The following is a 7,502-nucleotide window of genomic DNA, read 5'->3' as shown; positions in this document are numbered from 1 at the left end:
TGCGAGGGAATTAATGAAGAATTCAGGTTCAAGAAGGTTGTTTGTAATGACAGAAACGCGGAAAGCGGAATGGGAGGGGGAGGAGGAGGATTTGGGTCTCTTTGAAGCGTTGGCCCCTGTGCTGCTGCCTGCCCGAGCTCTGCCCGCAACTGGCACCGCCGCCTGTGCTCCTGTTCCCCTCGGCCCCCGCGCCAGCCCTGCCCCCACCGGGAGCTCGGTCTTACCCAGCCTTAGCTGCCCTGACCGCGGCCGCTCCGCCTGCCACGCCGGGGGTCCCACTGCTCCGACCACTCCACCGCCGTCCACTTTCCCCGCAGCCCTGTTCTCACCTGCTTATGTTACAACAGAGGTGGTTCACACCCCCTCGTTCTTGGAGGACTCGGCGTGGAGTCCTGTTTTTCTCCCCTCTGCCTTAGAAGAATTAATCCATGAAACAGATTCTGTTCTTACATCTGTAATGAATGACTTTCTCTTTGAGACAGGAAGCCTAGTTAGAATCCAAAATTGTCTCGATTTGAGTTTTGAAGACAGAAAGAAGGGAGAAAACCAAACTCCGACAGAGATACATCTAAAAGAAAAACAAAGAGTTTGGTTTTCAAGGGATGAATATTTTATAAAGCCTTTAGTGACTTTAAAAATAGGTCCTAAGGAGGAGGTATTCCAATTTTTGGTTGATCTTAAAACAGAGAAAACATGTATCATTAAAAGCCCCATAGGTTGTAAAGTAAGTAAAAAAATCTCAGAAATAGTGACTGCAGAAGAGAAAGTTTGAAGCATCCATTATAAAAAACATAGTAATTAAAAGGAATACCAACATATGGATGGGAAATATATTATTAATGCCTGAATTGGGTCTTAATGTGTTGGGAAAAGATCTAAGAATATTATTAGGAATGAAGGCTATAGCAGAAGAATAATGAAAGTTTGGCAAAAGTAAAAAATCCTCTTAGAAAAAGAGAGAAAATGTATTGATGGTTTGTAAGAAAATCTTAAAGAAAAGAATGTGACTTTGAAACAAGGTGTAAAATGTTTACTGATTGGGGAATAATACATACCTAGGAAAAATTAGGAGAAAAAGAGGGCTGTTTAAAAAAAAAAAAAAAAAGGATTAATGCAGTTTTACAGATTAATGGGAAAATTCATTTTAAAGAGCTTTTATTGTTGTTGTTGTTCTTGAGTGAATGTATGTGTAATATAGACTGCTGAAAAGGAATTTTTGTTTTTAAAGGCAGTACATGCAACACATGGTACTGTACTACTGAGATAAAGAGTTTTCTGTGCCTCGGGGGGGGAAGGGAAAAGGTGGTGTTCAGGCTGTTAGATAACAGAAAAGAGACCAAGCAATAACTAGATGAAATCCTGAAAATGGGACAGAAACTTAGTAAAAATCAGAGTTTAAGGAAAAAAAAAAAAAAAAGAAAGAAAAGAGTTGCCAGCAGAAATACCCCGAGATAGCCCTTTGGGAGTTATGTTAGCAAATTGGGATCTAGATCCTTCTAAAAAAAAAAAAAAAAAAAAAAAAAAAAAAAAAAAAAAAAAAAGACGACAAAATAAAGATAATTTAATACTGTATGATTGAATGGACAAAAAAGGAAATAAGATCTGACCATATTTATTGGCCCAGATATGGTTCTTTTGAAGGATGGATTTGTCAGGCTTTAAATATATTTGTACATTCAAAAGAACCGTTTAATCCAGAGGAGAAAAAAAAATATGCTGCCTGCTGGAAAGGAGACATGGACCCTATGGGGATAAGAATTTTTAAATTATCAGAAACCCCAAAGACAGAGCAAGAAGAGAAAAAAAGAGAAAAGGGCCTAGATGTATTGAAAATTTTGCCTTTGCCAGCCGCCCCGCAAGCCCCTATTGCCGCGTCGCTTTCTCCACCACCCCTGCCGCCCCCCCCCAGCCAACCCTGTTTCCCTGCCGGCCACCCCCCCGTACTCGGGCCCCCCGCCCGCCTTGGCCCCTGTCCCAGCGGCTGCCCCCCCGCACGCTGTTCCCGCACCGCTGGCTGCCCAGCCGTCCATGGCGCCTGTGTTTGCTCCGGGCCAGCCCTCATGGCCGGGGGTCGCTCCGATAGACATGTTGGGACATGTCCCGGCCCCAGGGGCTATGCCCCCGATAACTCCAGCAGTGCCGAGTGTAGACCACGTGCAAAAGATCCATGCTCCGATATGGTTTCCGCCGGAAAACCCTGCCCTGTCGGCGGTTCCGGCTGCAGCCCCCGCTAACCCCCTCCCCTCCCTGGAGGACTCAGCCCTGGGGCGGACCCCTGCCCCCACCCCTCCCTCTCTGCCAGGCACAGCCACCCCTGCCTTTGCCACTGTCCCCATGGTAACGACAGTTGCTACTGGCCAGAGAACTTCTCTTAAAGGGGGAACACCATACCAACATAAGATTACAAATCAGGAAAACTGGGATAGAGCAATTAATTTATTTCCATTACTAGAAGTTCCTATGGAGGGGGAAACACAGGGTTTTTTTAATGACCCATTGACTTCTTCAGAAGTCAGAAATTAAAAAAAAAAAAAAAAAAAAGAAAAAAGAAAAAAAAGGAAAAGGGTTGATACATGAGAGTCTTATGTTAGAGGTCTTGAAAGGGTTTTTTTGAGAATTTTGGAAATTCTTAGAGGTCTTAGAAGTTGTTTTTGTTTGGTTTGGTTTTTTGGGGGGGTGACCTCAGAAATAGGAAGGAATAGTTTTAATGGAACAGGAGACTGGAGTCAAAAGAGTTATGAGAGTTCTGGTGTTTGATAAGAAGGAATTAGAAGAAGAAGGAATTATGGATGAAATTAGATTTTTTGTTATTGGGAATTTTTTAAAAACAAAATTAATACTTAAATGCCATGAGTAAAATGTATGTTGGGAGTCCAAATGCAACCCAGATTTGAACCTGAAAGTAACACCCTATGATACAATGTTTAAATTATAAAGAGAAATTAATGTTAAGAGGGTATAGCTTTACAATTGCAAAATGGGAAGGGAAGTTCTTTAACCTCACAGTGGGAAGATGCTTTTTCAGGTATTGCAGGCAACTGAAGCTGCGGTATGGCTGAAAAACTAAAGCTGCAAGTTTTAAATCAACACCAGCAAGATCAAGAGACCGGTGTGAGAACCCAAGAATGAACTGTAGCATCTAAACCAAGTGATACCAAGTTAAATTTTAAACAAAGCTAAGTAGTGATGAACTGGAAAAGACTCAAGTAAATCTGGAAGTTTTGGACAAAGGACTTTCTCTGTTTTACTTCTCTGCATAACTCTTAAAAATCAGTCTGGTCTGTCAAATCCTACCTCTGTTTCTTCACAGCTACAAAGAAAATGGACTTTCAAGTAATTCTAGTGTGGGGAATTGAAATTGAAATATGTAATATTGTTTTTGAAAGTGTTTATGTCACCCCACTGTATAATATTGCAGGTACATGAAAATCACAAGAAGAAGACGGGCTCCATATCCCTAACATTTTGGCTAATTTATTTTAGGTTTTATACCTTACAAAACAAAAAATATGGGGTTTTTTTGCCTCTTTTATTTTCCCTATTTTTGTGTGTGTTTCAGGTACTTCTTTCATACTAACTTAAAGACATTTTATTACTTATTAATCTGTTTTGTTTAAAGAAGGAGGGCAGAGAAGAGCGCCTATGTGAAATACCAAGAGGATATGTTAGTGCTCACAAAATATAGGGTGAACTACTACCCGGCAGAGTGGGAATTAAGGAAAGAGTTTTCAACTAAACTGGTACTGTGTCAAAGTTAATACAGTAGCTGTGATTCCTTTGTGTACACACCCAAACATGCAGATATTTGTAACCAATATGAGACATTATTCAGTTATGCTGGCAGTGTTGTCCCCACAAAAAGGTACAGATAATTACTGATAGAAATCTAGTTCTGTCAGGTTTATTCTCAAGAGCAAATTTTTCTTCTACTTTTTAGAAGTCATGAGAAGAGATATAAAGATTTGATCTTCAAGTGGGTGGATCAAAAATAATTTAAGGTACTAATTATATAACTTTATAAGGTGGAAAAACTTTGTCATTCGCCTCTTAGACAGAGGTTGAGATGTAGGTATTGGTTGAGAGGGTTTTTTTGGTTTTTTTTTCTCTTTTTGGGCAGTTCTTTGTGTGTCTTTGTTAAGAAACTTTTGAAGGTGTTTTGGTTTTCTTTTTTATATAAGAAGATGTCAGATTTTCTTGTGGAATATAAGGAGAGATAGTATGAATGACAAGATACTTGCTGCTTGGAAATATTATTGTGGTATATGCAAAATTTTTCTAGTAATTTTGTTTATTTCCCTGCTTGATAAGTTACTATAAATTTTGCAGAAACTGTTTTGGAAGTTTTTTTTTCTTAGTTTTCCAGCTGGTTGCAGATGAGACCTAGCTCACAAAACTGGTGGTGTTAATTGTCAAAGGGAGTTCTCATCGAAATTTCTAAGGAGTATCTAATCTTTCAAATCAATGCATGTCAAATTGAGTGTTTTTGCCTTAGATAGAAATAAATCCTATAGTGTATGTATCTTTCTAAGGTCTCCTAAATAGTGAAGGAAAATCTTCTAGAATAGCAAGAATTCATTGTCTTCCTGCCCTAAGAATAGGCTGAGCAGAGGATCAGTCCACCAGAAACCTTCAATATGATAAAACTCTAACATTGGAATATTTATTAAGTTAACAAGTTAAGACTAGTCTATAAATACTTCAATAGAAAAGAAAGAAGTAAAGGAGTAAAAGAAGTTTCTGGGTTTTTTTCACTCTGTAGTTTAAGTTATTTTTTGTTGAGTAAATTTTTTTCTCTCTCTTTAAATTTCCTTTTAACCTGTCCCTCAATCCTAGTTACAGTTAAAAAGGTGGAAGCTTTCAAAAATTAAATGGTATCAGAAGTGATTCCCCAGAAAGGGAAGATGACACCCTAATTTCAGTAAAATGATCATGCGGAAAAATCACAGTACATGGAATAGCTGAATTAAAGATGCAGTTTTACTCAAAGTGCAGCTCTGGCCAGCATAATTAATTGTCAGTTCTAAAAAGGCTTTGCAGCTGGCCTTTGGATTAAAAAGACTTTACTGCCTTTTAGTGATGCATGTGTACATATATCCCAGTAAATGGGGATTACCAGTGCCTGTTGAGTGGGAAATACCTGAGAAACAGTGGAGAGAATTACGGTTAAAAAAAGTCAAAGGCAATTTGTCTGAAAACTAAAAAAAAAAAAAAAAAGAATTGACAAGGAAATAGAGGGCAAGACTGGGTTGGCTGCTGTACTTGCCACCAAGAAGATCATATACTCCTGCTGTGGGTTGCAACCCCATAGGCATGGAGGGTGGAGGTATAAGCCATACCAGACCTCTGTTATTCCTTTTTCTGTCACTTCACTCATTCTTTGTCTTTTGCCTTATAGGATATTGGCAAAATCATGCTACAGATACTATTGAAAGTTCTATATGAAAAGACACTGAGGTTCCTTTCTTATTACACATACCCGTATCGACAGTCACTGTTATAACCCATCCAAATTAGATAGTTGTATTCATAATTGGGAAAATATTAGATTGCGGAAAACTTGAGGACCAGTGGTGGTGACTGGTTGGAAAGTAAGTGTCCATAAGAGGAAATAATGGAAGCTAGAAAACAAGGAATATGGCTCAAAGCCAAATGAATTATAAAAGAAGGAATGGGGAATTGTTATGTGTATTATCAAATTGGCTTTTCGCAAGATGTGTGCTATATGATTAATAACATAGTAAGGATATAGGATATAAGTTTATTTCTGCTATTGGTAAAAGAAGATTAGGCATAATGGGAGTAGTTGATGTAAGTATGCTTAAACTGTCTGTTTGGTTGGGATAACATCCAGTGAACATGTAAAGACGACTCTGCTACTGATACACCAACTATCAGCATCTACCACCTGAAGAAAGCATGGACCAAGGCCCAAGCTGGAAGCGATAATAAAGACAGCCACGAACCACGCATGCTCTAAAAAGGCGGACCCAAGGAGGGACCATGGAAAACAGTTCCTGGAATATGGAAACTAGTTTATGGAATTCATAAACTATTGCGATAAGAAGGGTATTTAAAAAATGTGTCTGAGATAGCAAAGTGTGGACTTGGCTGAATGTCAAGTCACCCGGCGGGCCGTACTTGACCTTTTTTTTATCTCCTAATTATCTTAATTATTAAACATATTTCTTAAAATTTACCAAAAAGTGAACCTCATTTTTCACAGTCCCCTTGCTGAGTGCTTGGAGAGAAACAGATCTCTCTCCCCTGGCAGCGCAGGGACTCGGTCGTCACAAAGTTGCTTTTCGGCGCTAATTACAAAGTTGTAGTCATGGCAACAGCAATGTGCTTCACTCTGAAGGCATTTCTTCCCTTTCTCCTTCCCAGCACCCAATGCCTTCCCAAACCGCGTTTTTTGCCCAGTTCCCCCGAGACTTCCCCTCCTACTTCTCCCCCCCGATTTCCCCCCCTTGCCCCGCCCCGAGGACGGAGCCTTGTCGGATGTCACCAACAGACGAGACTCCTCCCCCCGAGGCTCGGCGGCCCCGCCCCTCCCCCCGTTCCCACGGTGTCCCCTCCCCCTGTTCCCACGCTGACCCCGCCCCCCGTTCCCACGCCCCCTCTCTCCCAAAACCCCCTTCTGCCTCCCTTCCTCTCAGATCTGAAAGCAGTGAATCAGATACAACCCATTCGGTTTCTAATAATCTATTCACTGCTGCCCCGGTCACATATCAACTGGACAGACGGGGAAATTTAACTCCAGAATGGAAACCAATCACAAAAAATGCTATTAAAGATCTATCCAAATCCTTAAAAGAATGCAGAAAACAAAGTCCTTTTTTTAAAGGCTGCTTAAAAGCCCAGTTGGCAAGATCTAAAGTGGTACCAGCCGACCTTAAATACCTGATACAATGTCTCAGCGATGAGGCAGAGTTTCAATTGTGGCTTGCTTTATTGAAAGGTATTTTAAATTAAATACTTCCTAATATTTTGCAAGATTCGGCTACAGCCTTAGATATTAATGGTAATCCTATCACTCTAAATTATTTGTGCGGTGAAGGTGAATGGGAGCAAGCTGAGATGCAAGCTCAGAGCCTCCCCCCCTCAGTGGTAGATAAAATAAAAGAAGCAGCTGTTCAAGCATTTTTCCGCATTCAGCCTCATGGTCCTTTACCACCATATGACACAATATATCAAAGACCTAATGAACCATTTGTGGATTTTATAAATAAATTGACTAGGTCTGTAGAAGCTGAAGCCATTAACCCAGAGTTAAAAATCCAAATGGTGACACAAACAGTTCTGTCACACTGTAATGATAAGTGCCGGTCAGCAATTTTAACACTACCTATGACCCCTTGACCAACCCTTCAAGACATGTTAAAGGTCTGTGAGGAAAAGGTACCTTGGATGAGCCTGTCAAAAAATCTCCAAGAGAAAAGAACAACTGTTAAATCTGTCTTTGTTGCTAATACTGAAAGGTCAAGCAACTCACCTGCCTCCTA

At 40.2% G+C, this 7,502-nt stretch overlaps 1 long non-coding RNA gene across 1 annotated transcript; it reads right to left on the bottom strand.

Annotated features, from left to right (window-relative positions):
* Positions 1-378: 378 nt before the first annotated feature.
* On the bottom strand, positions 379-2,159 carry LOC310922300. The gene is made up of 3 exons (XR_014592389.1): positions 2,009-2,159; positions 1,056-1,082; positions 379-568 (listed from the first exon to the last, which is right to left on the bottom strand). It is a non-coding gene; the product is annotated as an uncharacterized lncRNA (long non-coding RNA).
* Positions 2,160-7,502: the final 5,343 nt, after the last annotated feature.

Source organism: Zosterops lateralis (assembly GCF_965231275.1).
Source record: "Zosterops lateralis genome assembly, chromosome: W".
In the NCBI taxonomy this organism is placed as follows: Eukaryota; Metazoa; Chordata; class Aves; order Passeriformes; family Zosteropidae; genus Zosterops; species Zosterops lateralis.
The sequence above is the reverse complement of the archived record's forward strand: the minus strand, read 5'-3'. Positions and strand labels throughout refer to the sequence as shown.